The sequence below is a fragment of the Xenopus laevis genome, chromosome 8S (assembly GCF_017654675.1).
Source record: "Xenopus laevis strain J_2021 chromosome 8S, Xenopus_laevis_v10.1, whole genome shotgun sequence".
Lineage (NCBI taxonomy): Eukaryota > Metazoa > Chordata > Amphibia > Anura > Pipidae > Xenopus > Xenopus laevis.
The window spans coordinates 15,529,647-15,552,233 of record NC_054386.1 but is presented as its reverse complement, the minus strand read 5'-3'; the positions used below and the strand labels follow the sequence as shown (position 1 = coordinate 15,552,233).

Sequence of the window (22,587 nt, the reverse complement as noted above, 5' to 3'; positions counted from 1 at the left end):
AATGCAATGTTCCAGAGGTGAAGTAATAATTGTTTAATGTTTTTCACCTTTAAAATGTATATTTAGTATGATATAGAGCAGTGCTGTCCAAATTCTATGGTACCGAGGGCCGGAATTTTTCTAATCTACATGGTGGAGGGCCGATAATGGAAGCCAGTGTTAGCCACGCCCTGTTTTTAGACCACACCCACTTTAAACCACACCATGTTACCGCAAGACCATGTCCATATTAATAGCACACCAACAAATCAAATGGTTGATGCTCACTGCAGGGATCAGGGCCGGAACTAGGGGTAGGCAGAGTAGGCGGCTGTCTAGGGCGCCATCATTAAGGGGCGCACTTTTAAGGGGATTTTTTTTCGTTTTTTTAATGTTTTTGTTTCTTTCAAGCATTTATTTAATAATTAGTTTCAGTAATCATGGTTACCCAGTTGGGTGGAATCCATCTCCTTCACCTTCTCCCTCTTGCTGGCAAGTAATAGCTCCTTCTGTGCGGTAGTGCAGCGCGAGGTGCGTACACGCGTCAATGACGTCACTGATGTGTTGGGTGACAGAGAGCTGGCGGGCTGCTTGGTGTGGCTCTCGCTGCTCTCAGCCTTGCACAGTTTCACTGAATTTAAGACATTCTTTCTATTACTGTGAAAGTGTGAAGCTTCCTGCTGGCACAGCCAGGTACAGATTTAGGGGCCATATGTTTGCTGTTGCTGCTGAGCTGGGCGCTGGCACAGGTACATAAATACTTGGGGGCAATATGATGTGATCAGATTTATTTTTGGCTGCTGCTGGCACAGGTAAAGATTGGGGGCAATATGATGGCTGCAGGAGGGCTGTATGATGAATGGCTGCTGAGCTTGCTGGTACAGGTACGGGTGGGGTGTATTATGGATGGCTGCTGGGCTTGCTTGGTACAGTTATAGGGAGCAGTAATGAGTAATGAAAAAATGTTGTACACTTTCTTGCTCTCTTTATTGAAAAACCACCATGGTAAGGAGGGAAATGATAATACAGGACAGGAGGGCACTGAGTGAAGCTTTTGCCTAGGGTGCCAAACTACCTTGTGCCTGCCCTGGCAAGGATGTCACTCATATGTGTTAAGTTAAGTCATATAAGACATACCCATAAATCCATATGCCTCCTCCTCCCCTGTGGATAATACAGTACCCCATCATATGATTAAACACCTTAATGGCCACTAACAATAATTTTCAATTGCTAACAAACCCCCAGAACAAATACCAAAGTATGACACACACAGGGAGCCTAGGGCAGAGAGTATGGCACACACAGGGAGCATATGGAAGGCAGAACAGAGCAGGAGACAGGAATCAGGACCAGTCTAATATGTACTAAATACAGTAACACAGTACTGGTGTCCATTAGCATTTTGTATAAAGTGTGAACAATGTGGGCAGTTTCAGTCTGGGTCTCAGTTGTGAATAGTACAGGGTTTTAGTAAGTGAACAATAGAGGTGTCACAAGTGTGAACAATACAGGGGGATCACAGGTATGAACAATGCAGGAGATTAGTCTGAATTTGAGGTTTAATTAATGCAGGGGCCAGTCAATCTCTGTAGTGATACATTTTAAAATTTACATATGGTAAGCAGACACATCAGGCAGACTTTGATGTGGAGGGTCATATAAAGGGGGGTCACAGGCCGCCAGTTGGACAGCCCTGATATAGAGAGTGACATTCTAAAACAATTTGCAGTTGGCTTTCATTTTTTTTTTAGTTATATTTTTATTTACCAACTCTCTAGTTTGCAGTTTAAGCAATCTGGTTGCTAGGATTCAAATTACCCTAGTAACCATGCACTGATTTGAATAAGAGACTGGAATATGAATAGGATAGAGCCTGAACAAAAAATGTATAGCCTTGCAGAACATTTTTTTAGATGGGGTCAGTGTCCCTATTTGAAAGCTGGGAGTTAGAAGAAGGCAAATATTTTAAAAACTATAAAAAAGGAAAAAACAAAGGCACAAGCAAAATATTCTTAGAATTAGTCATTCTATAACAAGATTAAAGTTAACAGAATAGTGAACCACCCCTTTAAAGGAATTGTTCAGTATGAAAATAATAACTGGCTAAATAGATAGCCCATGCAAAATAAAAAATGTTTCTGATATAGTTAGTTAGGTAAAAATGTAATGCATAAAGGCTGGAGTGACTGGATGTCTAACATAATAGCCAGAACACTATTTCCTGCTTTTTAGCTTCTTTAGTTTCCACTGATTGGTTACCAGGCAGTAACCAATGAGTGACTTGAAGGAGGGCCACATGGGTCATAATTGTTGCTTTTGAATCTGAGCTGAATGCTGAAGATCAATTACAAACTCACTGAACAGTTATGTCCCATGTGCCCCCCCCCCCTTAAAGTTGCTGACTGAGTCAGAGTTAGAGAGCTGAAAAGCAGGAAGTAGTGTTCTGGCTATTATGTTAGACATCCAGTAACTCCAGCCTTTATACATTATATTTTTGTCTAACTACATAAACAGATTTTTTTTTTTATTTTGCATTGTTTATATATTTAGCCAGTTTTTGTTTTTACACTGAACTGTTCCTTAAAGCACCAGCTAGGCTTTGTATGCAATCGACAGTCAACATAGTGCTTTAGGATGGCAATAGCGGCTACAATAATGCTAGGTAAAGTAGAGACTTCCCTTTAGAGCCTTGACACAGAGAAGGCATTTGATAAAATGTTATGGCTCTTTTACTTTAGTGCACTCCATATTAGAATGCTGGGTGACACCTTCACATATTGTATCAGAAAAATATACACCCATGTTCAAGCTAAGCTACTCATCAATGGCACCATAACCAACCCAATAGACATAAACAGAGGTATGCCTCCTCTCCCTTCTTCTGTTGAACCTATCATGTCCTCTCCTTAGGCTCCTTTGAGATATGACAACATTTCAATGCATCAAAATTGAATCACATGAAACAAAGTTTACAGTAGTTCGTTATATATAACAAAGCCGAAGCAGGGCCTGCCACACATCCTATCCTTCATCCAACAATATGGCCAAGTCTCTGAGTATTGGTATTGATGCATATGAAATATTACTATTGAGCAATAAAGGGAACCCCAGATGGAGTAGAAAATAAAGTTTTAAATAGGCCAGCAACACAATCACTTACTTTAGCAGACAAATACAGAAGAATTCACATAGTATATATGCATATAACATCACATATTGCATAGAGGAAACTCTGCAAGAACCAAACAATGGCAAGCACATCTTGTGTCATACTCTGCCTGCCTTATTCTCCCTGCATGAGCTATACTTTATGTTCCACACACTTTCTGCCCTACGCTACCTATTTGTTCCATATTCTGTCTTTCCTAATCTATCTGTGTGTGCCATACTCTGATTCCATGTGCTATATGTGTGTTCCATATTTTGTATGCCCTACTCTACATTTGTGTGCAATTTTCTTTCTGCCCTACACTGCCTACTGCCTGTATTCCACATTCTGCCTTCCCTACTGCCTGGCTGTTCTACCTGTATTTGCAATACTCTACTTGTACTAATCTGTCTGTGTTTGCCATACTCTTCCTGCCCTATGCTGCCTGTGTGTTCTATATTCTGCCGGCCCTATTCTGCCTGTGTTCCACATTCTGCTTGGCCAACTTTACCTGTGTGTGAGATACTCTGCCTGCAGTGTTTTGCCTGTATGTGCAATAATCTGCTGGTGCTAATCTGTCTGTGTTTGCCTTACTCTGCTTGTTCTATTCTGCCTGTATGTGCCATACTCTGTTTTTTCATTGTTGCCTGTGTGGTCCATATTGTGCCTATCCTACACTGCCTGTGGGTTTCATATTCTGCCTGCCTTACTCTGCCTGTGTATGCCATACCCTGGCTGCCCTCCACTCACAATCCAAATAGTTAACATTGAATTGAATTTAAAGAGAGAATACTGGACCCTTGTTAATTATATGTGGAATTTTATTTTTGGGAAGAGGAGGTATCAATTACCCAATTGACATTTAATTTATTAAAGAAAAATAGTAAATAAACCCTCTCTCTCCACCACCTCACCAATTCTCAGTATTTTACCTACTGACAAAGTGCTTAGTGCAGTTATCAAAAGTTGAAATAACTTAGCATAACATCTCAAATATTTGTTAATTACTGAGGATTAAATAAATAAAGTTAATTGACAAATCAAAGTGCTTGTGCTTAATTAATAGCGTGTTGAGGTAGAGAAATGTGTATTAATTGCTTGCCTATGTAGGACCAACTACTCATGACCATTAGGTTGTACACATTTAAAAATAATTCATTTAAGTGTGAGGGCTAGTGCTAATCAGGCCCAGACTGGCAATCTGTGGGTTCTGGCAAATGCCAGAGGGGCTGCTATAAGGTCCCATAGAAAGTCAGTATTTAGTGGGCTGGTGGGGCCTGTTTGGGCTTCTATATGGGCTGATTGGGCCTCTGTGTACCTGAAATGCCAGGGCCTATTTTAATTCTCAGTCCGGCCTGGTGCTAATTGAAATCTCAGATTGCCAATGAAAAAATTAATCTGAATTGCTTGTTAAAAAAGCTTGAGCTAATAGGTGTTGAGAGAATGAATTTATTAAATATTTAAAAAAAGATAAAAAAAATTACCAAACCCCCACTAATGAAATGGAAGTAGGAAAAGGAAAATAGTACAGAGGTGGAGAAGTCCCAAGAAACGGCTGCCTGATTGTTTTCTAGGCCCTGGGACCCCACATGGGGAGACAGTAGGATGCTGGGGACTGTGGTCTCAAGACTACCTTTCTATCTTAAAAGAGGGCTATTCTTCCCTGTAAAACCACAAATCCACCCGTGCCATGAAACAAAACGAGTTTAAATTAGAAATTTTAAATGCGGTTAAGGTAGGCTACGTTGTTCAATCAATACAATGTTCCAAAGCAGTAGATTTTTCCCCAAATATAAATCTAGGGACCAGGGCCCAATGTTAATTTGCTTAGGTGGCCATCATCACTAATAGCAGCCCTAACGTATGATATATTGTATAAAAGCACCTAACATCTCCTAAACAAACTGATACTGACCATTCCAGTCTAAATGATTTAAACCTGATTTAGTACACATGCATTATTTCCCCTAAAATGTGTCGCTAGCATGTCTGTGCTGCACTTACTAACTCCACATTGCCTTACTGGAAAAGTTGCTTTACACACTTTTAACATGATTAAAACCTGATTCAGTTCAAATGCAATATTATTTTCCATCATATGTGTTCCTATAGTAGCTGTGCTGCACTTACCTCTCATCTAAAGCTGCATCTGATAATCTTGTAACTGTCACTAGTGTTTCCAACGGTCACTTTGTAGTTGAAATACAGCTACAATCTGCAGGTTGGAAAGCCCTGCTCTAAAGTGTTACTGACCCCACATTTGAAAAGTTACTTTACATACATTAAACATGATTTAAACATGATTTAGTACACATGCAATGCCATTTCCCCTAATATATGCCTCTAGAGCATCTGTGCTGCCCTTACCTCTGTTGTAAAGCTGCATCTGATAATCTTGTAACTGTCACTACTGGTTTTAACTGTCACTTTGTAGTTCACTTACTGCAATCTGCAGGTTGGAAAGCCCTGCTCTAAAGTCTTACTGATTCCAGCTTGTCTCACTGGAGATATCACTATACACATTTGATACATTAAAACATGATTTACTACAAGTGCAATGTCAGGGGGCATAGTAGGTATGGTCACACTGCACATGGATGCTTTTAGATCTGGGTTAGTGGGACAGCCATGGGCTTTTGTTACAACACAAGCTGTTCCCGGTGTCCAAATCCACAAATTGGGGATTTAACTAAAAATTACTCTGACAAAAACCTAAGACCAAATGGCACATCACCAATCCATCAACTTTATCCTAAGAGCCACCCCCTTGAGGTAAGAAAATTTGGTTGTGTCCTTACCTGGCAAAACATCATTATGTTGAGCTGGCAGACTGATTGGCTGTTGCTGATGGGAGATAAAATCCTATTCCCTTCACTGCCTTCTCTTGCCAACATTCAGTTTTTCCTACAGCTGGTACCAGTGCATGATGGGAAAGTGTTTAGCCAATCAGTAAGGTGTCCTTAGACATATGGTGGATGGAGATTCACAGTCAATACCAGAACACTAGGAAAGAGAGCTTAACCAGTAAGGAAGTTGGGCTAAACCACTATCTGAAATAAGAAGGGGGGGGCAGTTAAGCTGTGAGTGCAGAAGTGTCAGAATCATTGCAAACAGATTTTATGTTGTTGATGTCATTGCTAGCCTGATAGGTATTTGTTATTGCATGCTGATAGCTAATCCCACTCTATGGAGAGCCCACATATGAACTGCTGGTAAACATGTTGGGATAGGTTTACAGTGTAGTTACATGTCATAGGCAGTGCTATCAAGTGGCACAGATTTAATATGACGGCCATTTTGATCTGATTATGGAAATTAGAAAAAACCCCAGTTTTCAGGTACCTTTTTATTCAGATAGATAGATGGTAGGTTGAAGCTCAGCACCTTTGAAAACCCCATGGTACATCGAGTAGTACTAGTAAAGGATCTATTAATAAAAAATGCTCGGGACCTTGAGTTTTCCACTTAAGGGAGCTTTCTGTAATATGACCCACCATACCGTAATCCTTTACGTAAAAATGTTATGTTCCCAAAAATGTTTTTTTTTCCTCTATGAATTTTATTATTCGTCAAATAAAATGGTTCTGCCTTTAAATAGTCAATTCCAATTAGTCTGCACCTCATACAGTCATGCACAAATCACTGTGAATGTGACTGAGAGGTCTTGCCTATACTTTCCATAGTGTAACATTAATGCTGCGATGCTTAACCCTAGTCAATAACAATGTGAATATTGTATTTCAGAGTAAAAGTGCTTATAACCTTTGTATACGTAAAGAATACATTTATTTATCTCATGCCTCTGATTTTATATTTTCCTGGATTTTACATAATTTTTCCTGGTTCCTTGAAAATATAAAATGGGGTTTCTACTGTACCTAATTTCTGAGTAAAAAAAAACTCTCACTGCACAACACTAACCAGTTATCATCACACCATGTAACAACCCAAAATTGATTGACAGCATTTGAAGAGTACTTTAGGAAAATATACTTCACTGAGGAACCATCTGAAGACTTTATCAATCTTATGCTACAAAAAACCAATCAATCTTATGTTACAAAAAACCAGACACAGAGGGGCAAATTCACTAAGCGCCGAAGCGCCGAACGCTAGCGTCAATTCGCTGGCGTTGGGTATTTTCGTTACTTCGCAAATTCACTAACGAACGCTGGCGTAGATTCGCTAGTGTTACTTCGCACCCTTACGCCTGGCGAATTTTCGCTACGGACGTAACTACGCAAATTCACTAACGCGCGCAGTGTACTGAGGTGTACTACCTTTTACGCTAGACTTCCTTCGCCACCTCAGACCAGGCGAAGCGCAATAGAGTAGATAGGGATTGCTTCCAAAAAAGTTCAAATTTTTTCTAAGGCCCAAAAAACGCTGGCGTGTTATGGGTGATAGGCTGAAAAAGATCGAAAAATTTTTTGGGGCTCCCCTCCTTCCCCCCTCCATTTCCTAACTCATGGCAACTTAACTATAAAGTGGGCACATGTGTAGGGCAAAATAAAAATTTTATTTGATGTTTTGAAGGTTTCCCAGGCATTTGTAGGGATTCTACGTATTCCTCCATTGAAATTTGAATTTGGCGCCGTATGCAAATTAACCTTCGCTAGCGTAACTTCGCTTCACTTAGCGAATCAACGCTAGCGCAACTTCGCAACCTTATGCTACCCCTGTGCGCAACTTCGGATTTTAGTGAATTTGCGGAGCGCTTGCGAAACTACGCCTGGCGAAGCGCGGCAAAGTTGTGCCTGGCGCAACTACGAATCTTAGTGAATTTGCCCCAGAGGGAGATGCTTAACACACCAATAACAGCAGCAGAGATATCAAGCATAATAAAATAACTGGCCACTCATAAATCACCCGGATTGTTTCAATGCAGAATATTATAAAATACCGAAATCACATATGATACAACTATTAACGCATATATATATAATCCAATGTTCCAGAGGTGGAATAAATAATGACCTAGCGGAAGTATGCAGTACACTAATCCCCAAACCGAATAAAAACCCCACTATGTCATGTCAACCTTAAAATTATTACAAAGATACTGCCCTAGAGACTTCAACTTTTACTTAAGGTTTTTTACCTTTACATTAATATTTAGTACAACGTAGAGATTCTAAAACAATTTGCAGTTAGCTTTCATTTTATTATTTGTTTTTCATGTTTGAGTTATTAAGATTTTTATTCACCAGCTAACCAGATTACTATTTCAGCAATCTGGTTTCTAGGATCCAAATTACCATAGCGATCATGCACTGATTTGACTAACAGAATATGAATAGGATAGAGCCTGAACAGAAGGAGAAGGTAATAAAAAGTAGCATTAATTATAAATGTGTAGCCTTATATTTGTTTTTTAGATGGGGTCAGTGACCCCTATTTTAAAGCTAGATGTTAGAAGAAGGCAAATATTTTAAAAACTATTAAAAAGGATAAAGGAAAAAAAAAACGCCAAAGCAAAATATTCTTACTGTTAGCCGCTCTATAACAAGTTAGAATTTAATAGAACAGTGAACCAATCCTTTAAAGGAACAGTTCAGTGTGAAAATAAAAACTGTGTAAATAGATAGGCTGTGCAAAATAAAAAATATTCTAGTATAGTTAGTTAGCCAAAAATGTAATGTATAAAGGCTGGAGTGAACAGATGTCTATTAAAAAAGCCAGAATCCAACTTCCTGCTTTTCAGCTCTATAACTCTGAGTTAGTCAGCGACTTGAAGGGGAGCCACATGGTACATTTCTGTTCAGTGAGTTTGTAATTGATCCTCAGCATTCAGCTCAGACTCAAAAGCAACAGATATGACCCATGTGGCCCCCCCTCAAGTCTCTCATTGGTTACTGCCTGGTAACCAGGGTAACCAGTCAGTGTAAACCAAGAGAGCTGAAAAGCAGGAAGTAGTGTTCTGACTGACATGTTATACATCAAATCACTATAGCCTTTATACATTACATTTTTGGCTAACTAACTATATTAGAAACATGTTTTATTTTGCACAGCCTATCTATTTACCCAGTTTTTATTTTTACACTGAACAATTCCTTTAATGTAGCACCGCTTGGCTTTGCACACAAGTGACAGTCAACACGGTGAATTAGGATGGCAATAACTGCTACAATATTTTTTGCTAGGAACAACGAAAGTAGAGACTTCCCTTTGAGCCTTGAGACAGAGAAGGCATTTGATAAAATGTTATGGCTCTTTTACTTTAGTGCACTCCATATTAGAATGCTGGGTGACACCTTCACATATTGTATCAGAAAAAATATACACCCATGTTCAAGCTAAGCTACTCATCAATGGCACCATAACCAACCCAATAGACATAAACAGAGGTATGCCTCCTCTCCCTTCTTCTGTTGAACCTATCATGTCCTCTCCTTAGGCTCCTTTGAGATATGACCACATTCCAAGGCATCAAAATCGGATCACATGAAACAAAGTTTACAGTATTTCGTTATATATAACAAAGCCAGGGCCTGCCACACATCCTATCCTTCATCCAACAACATGGCAAGTCTCTGAGTATTGGTATTGATGCATATGAAATATTCCACATTCTGCTTGGCTTACTTTACCTGTGTGTGAGATACTCTGCCTGCAGTGTTTTGCCTGTATGTGCAATAATCTGCCGGTGCTAATCTGTCTGTGTGCCATACTCTGCTTGTTCTATTCTGCCTGTATGTGCAATAATCTGTTTGTCCTTTGTTGCCTGTGTGTTCCATATTGTGCCTGCCCTACACTGCCTGTGAGTTTCATATTCTGCCTGCCTTACTCTGCCTGTGTATGCCATACCCTGGCTGCCCTCCACTCACAATCCAATAGTTAACATTGAATTGAATTAAAAGAGAGAATACTGGACCCATGTTAATTATACGTGGCATTTCACTTTCCGGGAAGAGGAGGTATCGATTACCCAATTGAAATTTAATTTATTAAAGACAAATAGTAAAAAAAAAACCCTCTCTCCACCACCTCACCTATTGGTCATGAGTATTTGGTCCTACGTAGGCAAGCAATTAATACACATTTCTCTACCTCAACACGCTATTAATTAAGCACAAACACTTTGATTTGTCAATTAACTTAATTTATTTAATCCTCATTAATTAACAAATGAATTATATTTGAGATGTTATGCTAAGTTATTTCAGCTTTTGATAACTGCACTAAGCACTTTGTCAGTAGGTAAAAGATTGAGAATTGGCGAGGTGGTGGAGAGAGGGGTGTTTGTTTTTTACTATTTTTCTTTAATAAATTAATTAAATTGGATTAGTAACCATATACTTGAAGAATAACTTATCCGCCTTTGGCAGCTTTTGGAGTTGTTGCTTTGACTTCAGCTAAAACCGCAGGTTGGAAAGCCCTGCTACTAGACATGTTATTATATTCACTGTTCCAAAGCAGTAGATTTTTCCTCAAATATAAATCTAGGGACCAGGGCCCAATGTTAATTTGCTTAGGTGGCCATCATCACTAATAGCAGCCCTAACGTATGATATATTGTATAAAAGCACCTAACATCTCCTAAACAAACTGATACTGACCATTCCAGTCTAAATGATTTAAACCTGATTTAGTACACATGCATTATTTCCCCTAAAATGTGTCGCTAGCATGTCTGTGCTGCACTTACTAACTCCACATTGCCTTACTGGAAAAGTTACTTTACACACTTTTAACATGACTAAAACCTGATTCAGTTCAAATGCAATATTATTTTCCATCATATGTGTTCCTATAGTAGCTGTGCTGCACTTACCTCTCATCTAAAGCTGCATCTGATAATCTTGTAACTGTCACTAGTGTTTCCAACGGTCACTTTGTAGTTGAAATACAGCTACAATCTGCAGGTTGGAAAGCCCTGCTCTAAAGTGTTACTGACCCCACATTTGAAAAGTTACTTTACATACATTAAACATGATTTAGTACACATGCAATGCCATTTCCCCTAATATATGCCTCTAGAGCATCTGTGCTGCCCTTACCTCTGTTCTAAAGCTGCATCTGACAATCTTGTAACTGTCACTACTGGTTTTAACTGTCACTTTGTAATTCACTTACTGCAATCTGCAGGTTGGAAAGCCCTGCCCTAAAGTCTTACTGATTCCAGCTTGTCTCACTGGAGATATCACTATACACATTTGATACATTAAAACATGATTTAGTACAAGTGCAATGTCAGGGGGCATAGTAGGTATGGTCACACTGCACATGGATGCTTTTAGATCTGGGTTGGTGGGACAGCCATGGGCTTTTGATACAACACAAGCTGTTCCTGGTGTCCAAATCCACAAATTGGGGATTTAACTAAAAATTACTCTGACAAAAACCTAAGACCAAATGGCACATCACCAATCCATCAACTTTATCCTAAGAGCCACCCCCTTGAGGTAAGAAAATTTGGTTGTGTCCTTACCTGGCAAAACATCATTATGTTGAGCTGGCAGACTGATTGGCTGTTGCTGATGGGAGATAAAATCCTATTCCCTTCACTGCCTTCTCTTGCCAACATTCAGTTTTTCCTACAGCTGGTACCAGTGCATGATGGGAAAGTGTTTAGCCAATAAGTAAGGTGTCCTTAGACATATGGTGGATGGAGCTTCACAGTCAATACCAGAACACTAGGAAAGAGAGCTTAACCAGTAAGGAAGTTGGGCTAAACCACTATCTGAAATAAGAAGGGGGGGCAGTTAAGCTGTGAGTGCAGAAGTGTCAGAATCATTGCAAACAGATTTCATGTTGTTGATGTCGTTGCTAGCCTGATAGGTATTTGTTATTGCATGCTGATAGCTAATCCCACTCTATGGAGAGCCCACATATGAACTGCTGGTAAAAATTTGGAGAGATTTACAGTGTAGTTACATGTCATAGGCAGTGCTATCAAGTGGCACAGATTTAATATGACGGCCATTTTGATCTGATTATGGAAATCAGGAAATTCCCCAATTTTCAGGTACCCGTGTATTTTGATAGATATGTTTATGAGCATATTTTGTCCTTTGTATGAGTATGGAATGGCCCAGTATCATTGTGATGTGATTGTGGATCAAATAAAAACCAATCTGGATAAGCTCATTCATGGTATGTGCTCAATTTATTTTATTTGTTCTTTATAGAAACCAAAAATTAGATAAACCCAATAAAACGGTCTTGCCACCAACATGGATTTATGTAGCTTAGTTGCTATCAAGTACAAGGTACTGTTTTATTATCATTTTTAGAAATTAAAACTGAAGGTTAAGGAATGGGACTCTATAGCTGATGGGCTTCCCATTTGAAACTGGAATCCCATACCTGAACTATGAATTGGTGTAATTTGCTCCATCCAATGGGAGGCTTGTTGGGGTACAAAAAGAAAATGGACTGGGGATCAAGTAAATATATATATATAAACTCAAATGCAGCCATTATAATCATATACTGTAGAAGCAGAAAGAAAAAAAGAATAATACAACTTCAACATATTTTGTATGTGTCCTGTTTTATTAGTATATTGCATTAGTGCATTAGATAAATTAACTTGTGAGATTCGGCCCTTCTCGCTTATATCATTTATTCACCAGTACTTCACCCTTAAGCTCCTCCATAGATCTTAAATTCTCACATTATACCAATCATCTACATTAATAAAATCTTTTGCTTTTGATTTCACAGTTACCATACTTCTTGCTGAATGCAGCATTTAGTCAGTGGATCTGAGATTACTCTCTTGGGGTATGTGTGCCATATAATATAAATATACTGATAGTATTGTTTCACCTGTGAAAACACCTCCAGCATAAGTCTGTGGTGCCGTATACCATCTTGAGATAATTTTTTTATCCTGATTCATATAATCTTATTACAGAAAAAGCAGGAAGTAGTGTTCTGGTTATTATGTTAGGCATCCAGTCACTCCAGCCTTTATACATTACATTTTTGGCTAACTAACTGTATTGAAATTTGTTTTATTTTGCACAGAAAAACTATTAGAAACTTGTTTTATTTTGCACAGCCTAACTATTTACTTAGATTTTATTTTTACACAGAATTATTCCTTTAAGCTTTAGTTCTCCTTTAATGCAAACCTTTGCTTAGCGATGGTATATTCACCAGCAAATGATTTGACACATTCACAAAAACACCATTTTAAACATCTTTTTACATCCCCCTTTTGTATTTTTCTGTCAGTGGACCTTTCGGGTTGCAGACTGGAAACAAACAGGCTAATAATTGAAAAACGATACACACATTAAAATGTGAACTTCCTCTTTTATTCATATTATACTGTATATCTTCCTAGTTTGAGTGGGACCCAGCAACCAAATAACGTTTTAAATTCCAGGCTAAAGACCTTTGGGACAATGTTTTACTCCACCTCACCCCTTTAAAACCAATCACAATAGGGCATGGAGCATAAAATGTGTTCAGTGAAGTTACATAGTTAAATCGGGTTAAAAAAAGAAAGTCCATCATGTTCAACCCCTCCAAATGAAACCCAGCATCCATACACATACGCACACTCCCACTGACCCCTCTATACACTCACATAAATTCTATATACCCATATCTATACTAACTATAGAGTTTAGTGTCACAATAGCCTTTGATGTTATGTCTGTCCAAGAAATCATCCAAGTCATTCTTATAGTCATTAACTGAATCAGCATCACAACATCACCCGGCAGTGCATTCCACAATCTCACTATAAAAAACCCTTACGTTGCTTCAAATCCTTCTAGTCTAAAGGGGAGGCCTCTGGTACGGTGATCCACTTTATGGGTAAAAAGGTCCCCTGCTATTTGTCTATAATGTCCTCTAATGTACTTGTAAAGTGTAATCATGTCCCCTCGCAAGAGCCTTTTTTTCCAGAGAAAACAACCCCAACTGTGACAGTCTACCCTCATAATTGAAATCTTCCATTCCTCTAACCAGTGTAGTTGCACTTAGTCTCTGCACTCTCTCCAGCTCATTTTTATCTCTCTTAGGGCTCTTACACATGAGCGTTTTTACCTGCGCTCCCCTGCGTTCCGTTTTTCGGCGTTCAGCCGCAGGGGAGCGCAGGAATAGACGCATTTCATTATTTCAAATGGGGCTGTACTCACACAGGCGCATGTAGGCGCCGAACGCAGGTTGAGACGCAACATGCTGCATTTTTCCTGCGTTCGGTGCCTACACGCGCCTGTGTGAGTACAGCCCCATTTGAAATAATGAAATGCGTCTATTCCTGCGCTCCCCTGCGGCTGAACGCCGAAAAACGGAACGCAGGGGAGCGCAGGTAAAAACGCTCATGTGTAAGAGCCCTAAAAACTGGAGCCCAAAACTGCACTGCATACTCCAGATGAGGCCTTACCAGGGACCTATAAAGAGGCATAATTATGTTTTTATCCCTTGAGTTTATGCCCTTTTTTATGCAAGTACTTTATTTGCTTTAGTGGCCACAGAATAAAGTAAATCTATATTTTTTTAAAAGTTTTTATTTTTCAAAATTTTCAAGAGGAAAGAAGAAAAGAAAGAAGAAGAGAGAAGAAATCATACAAGACAGCATTTTATGCCAGTGGAGCCAAATAAAATACACATTTCATAAAGCCACTACTGTGCAGTGTGTAAAATAAAGTAGTACAGCGTGAATCGTAAAAAGTTTAAAATCAAGAGGGAAAACCCTCAGGAACCTGCAGTGTATCAGACACTAGAGCCCTATTGTAGATATCGCCGCCATTTACAGGTACGGATCAGGACGTATGGTTTAAGCCCCTGTATGAAACGAACCGACCTACTGCCGTAGTCCTTAGACTCCTTCTTACCAAGCGCGCTAGCTTAGTACCTTCAGGGGGTCGTAGCGATGTTGATTCTGCTCCTATTGCCAGTATTTGTAGCCTTAGCAAGAATTTGTGTTTTTAGATGGTGACCCCTATTTGAAAGCTGTGAAGAGTCTGAAGAAGAAGGCAAACAATTAAATTAAACGAAACAAAATAAAAAATGAAGACCAATTGAAAAATTGTTTAGCATTGGTCATTCTATCACATACTAAAAGTTAACTTTAAGGTGAACCACTCCTTTAATCAATACAGCACCTCCCACCTATATTTTAGTATTAAAGTTGGCCATATACACAAAGTCGCACAAGTCAATGTTTTGTACGATTTTCAGAACACGTGTGGATTGCCCTGACGTTTTTCGAACCGAATAGCGATCAGCTGTTTAGTTAGATGTCGTCTGATTTGTTTTTTTACTACTGTATTTAATCTGGATGTTTAGTGGCAGGTCGGAAGATTGGGACGTCCGATACAGGGGTAAAATGTGCAAGTCTATGGCCAGCTTTAGTTCTACATCCACAGAGTGTGCATTCAGTACTCAGGAAGTCATTTCTATGCACATTGTATAAATCTTATCATCTGCTGTTACCCACCCAAGGTCTCCATCCAGATCCTTCCTCAGTTCAACTCAATTGTCCTCTATTCCCTTCATTGCTCCTCTACACACCATCAGCTCTCCTCCATTCAACCTTTTATAAGATGAATGCTCAACAGTCCTACATGTACATGAAGTCCTTTGAATCTTGAACTGCCTTCAACAATCCCCAAATCTCCATTAGCTGCCCTAGACAGTAGAACATAAAGAATTGTGCATAAAAGAAGTTGAGTGTGCATCAAGGAAGGCCGACGATTGCAAGAGGGGTCCTGAAGGCAAAAGAAGGTGCAGGGCTGGATTTACATAGTGGGTGCCCCTAGGCCTGCTGTTATTAGTCACCCCTGTCCCCCTCCCCTTCATTTGTGCACATGCACAAATTTCCATCATCAAGTCGGGAGCACTGGGGAGAAGATGGACTGAAGTGCATGAGCAGAGCCGGGCCAACCCGGCCAGGCGCCCTATGCAACCCGGCGCGATTTTTTTTGCCAGCGCGCATGTGCGATTTTTTTGCCAGCGCGCATCGGTGAAATTTCGCTCCAGCGCGCATGCGCAGAAGCGCAAGTCAGTGGCAGTCGGGGAGAGCACGGGACCGGACACGGGGTAGGCGACAGAGCAGGTACGTGCCTGGCGCCCCCTCAGCTTTGCGCCCTAGGCACGTGCCTACTCTGCCTACCCCTAGTTCCGGCCCTGTGCATGAGAAAAGGATAATGTGCTGATGTCTGAATACTGACAGGCTCCTATGGACATAGAGGAAAAGTAGGAATATCCTCTATATCAGGGTCCCAACCTTTTATAAACGTGAGCCACATTCAGAGGTAAAAGGCGTTGAAGAGCAACATAAGCATGCAGAAAGCTCCTGGGGTGTCCAATATGGGCTGTGATTGGCTAATGGTAGCCACTATGTGGACCTACAGGAGGCTCTATTTCACGGTACACATGTTTTTTTATCCAACCAAATCTTGCTTTCAAGTCATTCATTCAAAAATAAGCACCTGCTTTAAGGCCACAGGGAGCAACATTCAAAGGGTTGGAGAGAAACATGTGGCCCATGAACCACTGGTTGGGGATCAGCGTTTTATATAATATATACATGTCCCTCAAACACAGGATCAGCCCCGGCCCGGAAATCTGTGGGTTCTGGCAAATGCCACAGCCTTTATTAAAGCCAGTCTGAGACGTCACTGTTTATCCGTCCAAGAAAAGCCCTTTTTTAAAGAAGTGTCCCTGTGTGGTGCTGTTTGATAATAGGCCTGTTGTGACTGTCAGTCGTGACCTGGATGAGCCCAGTGTACAGGTTTCATACAGCCAGTGCTCTGTGTTTGGGGAGCTGATGCTGCTGCTGCTGTTGGGGGGATAGAATAACACTGACATATCAGCAGAATGGTGAATACGTTTAATATACGGTCTTTTAAAATATGTAAATTCAAATGGGCGAATATAAAAACAAGTTCCAGAAGTGAATAAGAAGTAGTGAGTGTAGCTCAGTATCATGGGATGAGGGATAAAGTGTCTCCCAATTCCCCACTAAATCTGCCCCATCACTCACTCCGCAGCAGCGGGGAGGTCTCTTTCTTCACGTACTTCCCCTGCACCTCCGCAGCCTTTGAAACTTCTTTCTTGGTTTTCTTTCTGGACAACAACATTCCCGCCCCTCGGCTATGGCGCCCCCACAGCGACTCGGCGCATCTCCACTATTGTTCCCTCTCCTGCCTCACGCACACCCAGCGCATTAGTGTTCAGGGGCCAGCGGCACTTCTTTTATTTAGCGGAGGCACAAGAACATCTCCTGTAACGCCCACCAGTGAGCCGCCCAGTACTACACGGCACATTCCGCTGCTCACTCGGTAGGTCCAGCGCATGTATCCTGTGACCGCACCGCCCCAACTATACGCGACCCTTCTCTGTAGCTCCCGATAAACTTTTCTTCGCTCCTTGCCTGCTGTAAAGCGCATGCGTGGTAGTTGCAACAGGCTATGACGTAGCATCGCACCCCGTTTACCATTGGCTGACACTGTTTAGTTTGCTGGTTGGAGGCGGAGCAGAGTCAGAGTCAGCTCTCTGTACATCATCCCTGTATGTGTGTGTATGCTAGACCAGAGCTCATACATTCATTACTGTAGTTATAGGGCAAATGAGACTCCGCTGCCCCCTCGGCTCAATAGCGCCTCAAGCTGTAAGGAATCATTGGCGCTAATTCGGTGCTTGGCTTTAGCAGGAAGTTCATCAGACGGCCAGCAGGTGTCAGCACTGAGCATAAAGCGAAGCCGTGTGACGTCAGTACGAATGAAGCTTCTTAACACACAGAGCAGCGTTGAGCTTCCGCCGGGCGCTGTGGCGTGTGCCTGTAATCCAGCTACTTGGAGGCTTGGGCTGTCGGATCGCTTGAGTCCAGGAGTTCTGGTCTGCACTGAGCTATGTCGATCGGGTGTCCGCACTAAGTTTGGTATCAATATGGTGTTCCTGGGGGAGCCTCGGATCACCAGGTTGCTCTAAGGAGGGGTGAACCGGCCCAGGTCGGAAACGGAGCAGGTCAAAACCCCCGTGCCGATCAGTAGTGGGACCGCGCCTGTGAATAGTCCGTGTAGAACAGCCTGAACAACACAGCGAGACACACTCCTTTTATTACTACTACACAACTCTCAACCGATATATATCCTCTTTTACTTTTATTATAAAAACAAAAAATCACATTTCAGGTTCTTTCAGGTACACAGCTTGGTCACAATTCTACCTCAGCTCTCCTTGTCTTTATATCTGTATCCCTTGTACCATTAGTCTTAGGTTTTATTATAATCGTAACAGCTGTTTTATTAATAATAATCCATATATCCCGCTATTACACTTACACTGCCTCCTACTGGGCCCGACTAATAAATACTGGCGGGAATATGTACTGTGCTAGCTTTCATCCCTAGTGGCCGCTGTTCTCCATTACTGACAGATTTGGCCCTCTCGCACTGCCGTAGTGATGTACGCATGCGCCAAGGGTAGATCAGCGCCGAGTTTCTTTGCACTTTGCAGTGTGAACGTTGCGCTCCCCTCATAGGATAATGAAGAACAGGTTGAACACTATAGATATCCGAGCTGTCATCGCGGAGCTAAGGAACAAGTGGCGTTTATTAGACTTTATAAAGCTCCAACGCACGTGACTCCTGCACAGTAAACAAAGCAGCCTCCATTTATCTACATTAGACTAATAAAGACACGGTGTGTACGTCACAAGGCTCCTATCTCATTGGCTTCAGAAGTAACATTGTAGTTGTTATTATGTGAAAATAAGCTTTTGTTATCCATTATGTGCTCATGTTCCATCTCACTATTTATTGTTTTGCAGCAAAAAAAAAACAGAACCATCCGGCCCATTTCTAGGCAGTTGTGCTGCTTATTTTTACAGTATTTGCCTTAAAGGAGAACCAAACCCTTAATTATAAAACCCCCTACCCCCCTGCATAGACCCTCCTCCCTGCTCCCCCCAGTCTAGGTGTTACCCCCAATAAATGCCCCTACCTCTTTACTTACCCCTCGGTGCAGATTCTGTGCAGTGGAATTCATGGGCGCCATCTTCTTCTCTTTTCGGTAATCTTCAGGTCTTCTTCCGGCACTTTGTCAATTGCCGTCACTTACGGCGCATTCGCTGTTGTTGTGAACCGGAAGATTGCTCCAACTGTGCATGCGCCGTTACACCACTCTCTTCCCGGAAATTATCGAAGAGAAGAAATGGCGCCTGTGAACTCTGCTGCACAGAATCTGCACCGAGGGCTAAGTAAAGAGGTAGGGGCATTTCCTCTTCAGAAAAGGCGACACGGCAACGATCCATCATGCGGTGCTCGATTTCTCCTCCCTGGCTATCTCCTATAAGGAAAGCAGGGAGGAGAAATCGAGCGCTGCCCGATGGATCGACGGATCGCCTTTTCTGAAGAGGAGCGCAAGCAGAATTTTGGTTATTTCTTAATAAAGACTTAGCGATTTAAAAGTTTAATATGTCTTTGTATGTTTTTTTTCGTTCTATGCTAACAAATTTATAAAAAAAAAAAAATGATGTGACCGGTCCTTTAAAACTCTCCACCCCTCAAAATTCCCTTCTAACACTCAGTGAGGTCCAATTCACCTTTAAAGGGGTGGTTCATATTTGAGATAACTTTTAGTTTGTTATAGAATGTCCAATTCCAAGCAACTTTGCAATTGGTCTTCTTTATGTTATACTTTTTGAGTTACTTGCCTTTTTCTTCTGACCCTTTCCAGCTTTCAAATAGGGGTTCCCTGACTCCATTTAATAAACAAATGCTCTTTAAGGCTACACATTTATTGTTATTGATGCTTTTTATTACTCATCCTTCTATTGAGGCCCTCTTCTATTCATATTCCAGTCTCTTATTCAAATCAATGCATGGTTGCTAAGGTAATTTGGACCCTAGCAACCAGATTGCTGAAACTGCTGAATTACTGCTGAATAAAAAGCTAAATTACTCAAAAAATAAATTATGAAAACCAATTGCAAATTATCTCAGAATATTAATCTCTACATCATAAGAAAAGTTAATTTAAAGGTGAACAACCCCTTTAAGTAAACATTTAGTATGTAATGGGCCAATTCTAAGCAATTTTTCCATTGGTTTTCATTATTTATTTTTTATAGTTGTATCGTTATTTGCCTTTTTCTTTTGAAACTTTCCAGCTTTCAAATGGGCGTCGCTGACACCATCTAAAAAAACAAATGCTCTGTAAGGCTTCAAATTTATTGTTATTGCTAATTTTCATGTCTCATCTTTCTAGTAAGGCCCTCTCCTATTCCTATCGCTTATTCAAATCAATGCATGGTTGCTAGGGAATTGGTAATTGCTCTTTTAAAAAGAGCAGCACTATTAACTGATGCATTTTGAAATAAAATCATGTTTTCCCGTGACAGTATCCCTTTAAGTTCACTTATCGTTGAACCACAGCCAAGCAGGCAAATATCCCCTTTAAATTATTTCTGCTGCCAACCTATCTTGTTTTAATCTTTCCAAACTGCAGCTGCCAAAACAGCATTAAACAGTTTCATGCATTATAAAGACTCCACCGTCTTTCAGACAGTGTCAAGGTAAGTGTTTTCTAAACTGACATGACAAATAATATGAACTGTGTCCGCTTTCACCTCTAAACCTGGATTCTCTGCTGGCAAACAGGACACAGATTTATCACAGAATATGCCCAGAAAGGTTAAAGTGTCTGCACCAAATCTGCTGAACACAAAGCAAAAGTGACATTTCTGGATGTGTACAACATTATGTAAATCCTGTACCTCCTGGCCAAGTTTGACATGATTCAATTAACATTTTAATTAACTAAAAAGACCATTATTTTCTATTTTTGTAATTATATTTTAGGTTTTAAAGTCATAGCTATATGGTGTTATAATGGATTTGTATAGAATAACATAGTAAAGCACAATGATTTTCATGCTTTGCATTATTCCATATTTAAAAATAACTTCCCCCCCCCCCCCAATGTTATGGATGCTATAGACATAGGGGGAATTCTATGGATACACCGAATCCACATTTTGGGATTCAGCTGAATCCTTCATTAAAGATTCGGCCGTATACCGAACCGAATCCTGATTTGCATATGCAAATTAAGGGCAGGGAAGGAAAAGGTGGGAAATGTTTTTTACTTCCTTGTTTTGTGACAAAATTCCCTTCCCACACCTAATTTACATATGCAAATTTGGATACGGTTCGGCCAGGCACAAATTGTCGGCAGAATCCAAATCCTGCTGAAAAAGGCAGAATCCAGGCTGAATCCCGAACCGAATCCTGGATTCATCCCTAGGGAATTCATAAAAGTGGAGTGATAGTTTTGAGTTAAATAGTAAAAAATCAGATTCATCAACTTTTACCATGTTGTGAATAGGGTGATTTTGTGGACTTTGGTGTTAAAGGATCATTCTGAATGTCACTTTAATGCATTGAAAGTAAAAAACTACACCAGACTTACTGTATCAGTCAGAACAATTTATGAAGTTGGTGTAATTTTTGGCATCATTAAAGCAATAACTTCAAATTAAAAAAACAGAATTAAAAAAGAAAAGCTTATTAAAGGAGAACTAAACCCCCTTACAAAGAAAAAGTTGCCAGCCACTAACCCCCTTCGCCTCCCTCCCTGCATAGCCCATTGTTTAAAAAAAAATATCCCTGAATATCACACAACCTCTCCATGCAGTGGAGCTCATGAGTGCCAATGGGCATGGGGACACTGGGGGGGACAATAGTCCAGGGCCTAATGGCTTCTATATGTTAAGAGTGGCGCGGCCGTGCTGCTTTTCCTGGATTAGCCGGGCCCCTCTTGAACTGCTGATGTAGTAGCTGAGTTGAGCCGAACAACATTTTTTTTTTTTTTTTCAAACCTTTGGGTTCTTTCTCTTTTTTTAACTTGGGGGGGGGGGCATGGCAGTTGATGTTTTGTTTTTTAACTTGGGGGGCACTGTCAGATGATTTTTTTTAACTTGGGGGGCCCTGGCGGCTGTTTTGTTTTTTTTTTAACTTTGGGGGCCCTGGTGGCTGTTTTTTTTGTTTTTTTTTAAACTTGGCTGGCCCTGGCAACTGATTTTTTTTTTCAACTTGGGGGGCCCGGGCATCTGACGTTTTGTTTTTTTTTTTAACTTGGGGGGGCCTAGGCCACAAAATTTTTTATCTTTTAACTTGGGTGGGTGGCCACAAAGAGTTTTTTTTTTTACTTGCACTAGTCCCTGGCCACCATGTTTTTTGTAGGGGGCCCAGAAAATGTATGGGGTCCCGTGAATTCTGATGGTGGTCCTGCAGGCAATGGTCCTCCCATATCATCTTCTTCATCAGCATCTGCCAGAGGCTGCTCGTTTCCATCCGCCATCCTTCAATAAACAGATTCAAGTCCAAGGAAGGACTGAAAGCGCAATGAATTTACGTCATTGGTCTCACAATAATAAAAGTCAAACACAAGCGCTAGGGGGCGAGGATTGTTAGGATTACCCGTAGCAACGGTTGCTAAGCCAGAGGCTGGTTATTTATATAAAGAACACTGGAGTTTTCACT

At 40.7% G+C, this 22,587-nt stretch overlaps 1 long non-coding RNA gene across 1 annotated transcript in view; it reads left to right on the top strand.

The window, feature by feature from the left end:
• Positions 1–14,701, top strand: part of LOC121397613 — a 39,105-nt gene extending 24,404 nt beyond the window's left edge. Inside the window, exon 3 of the long non-coding RNA XR_005963804.1 lies at positions 14,625–14,701. This is a non-coding gene — a long non-coding RNA (uncharacterized LOC121397613). The remainder of the gene's footprint in view (positions 1–14,624) is intronic.
• The last annotated feature ends 7,886 nt before the right edge of the window (positions 14,702–22,587 follow it).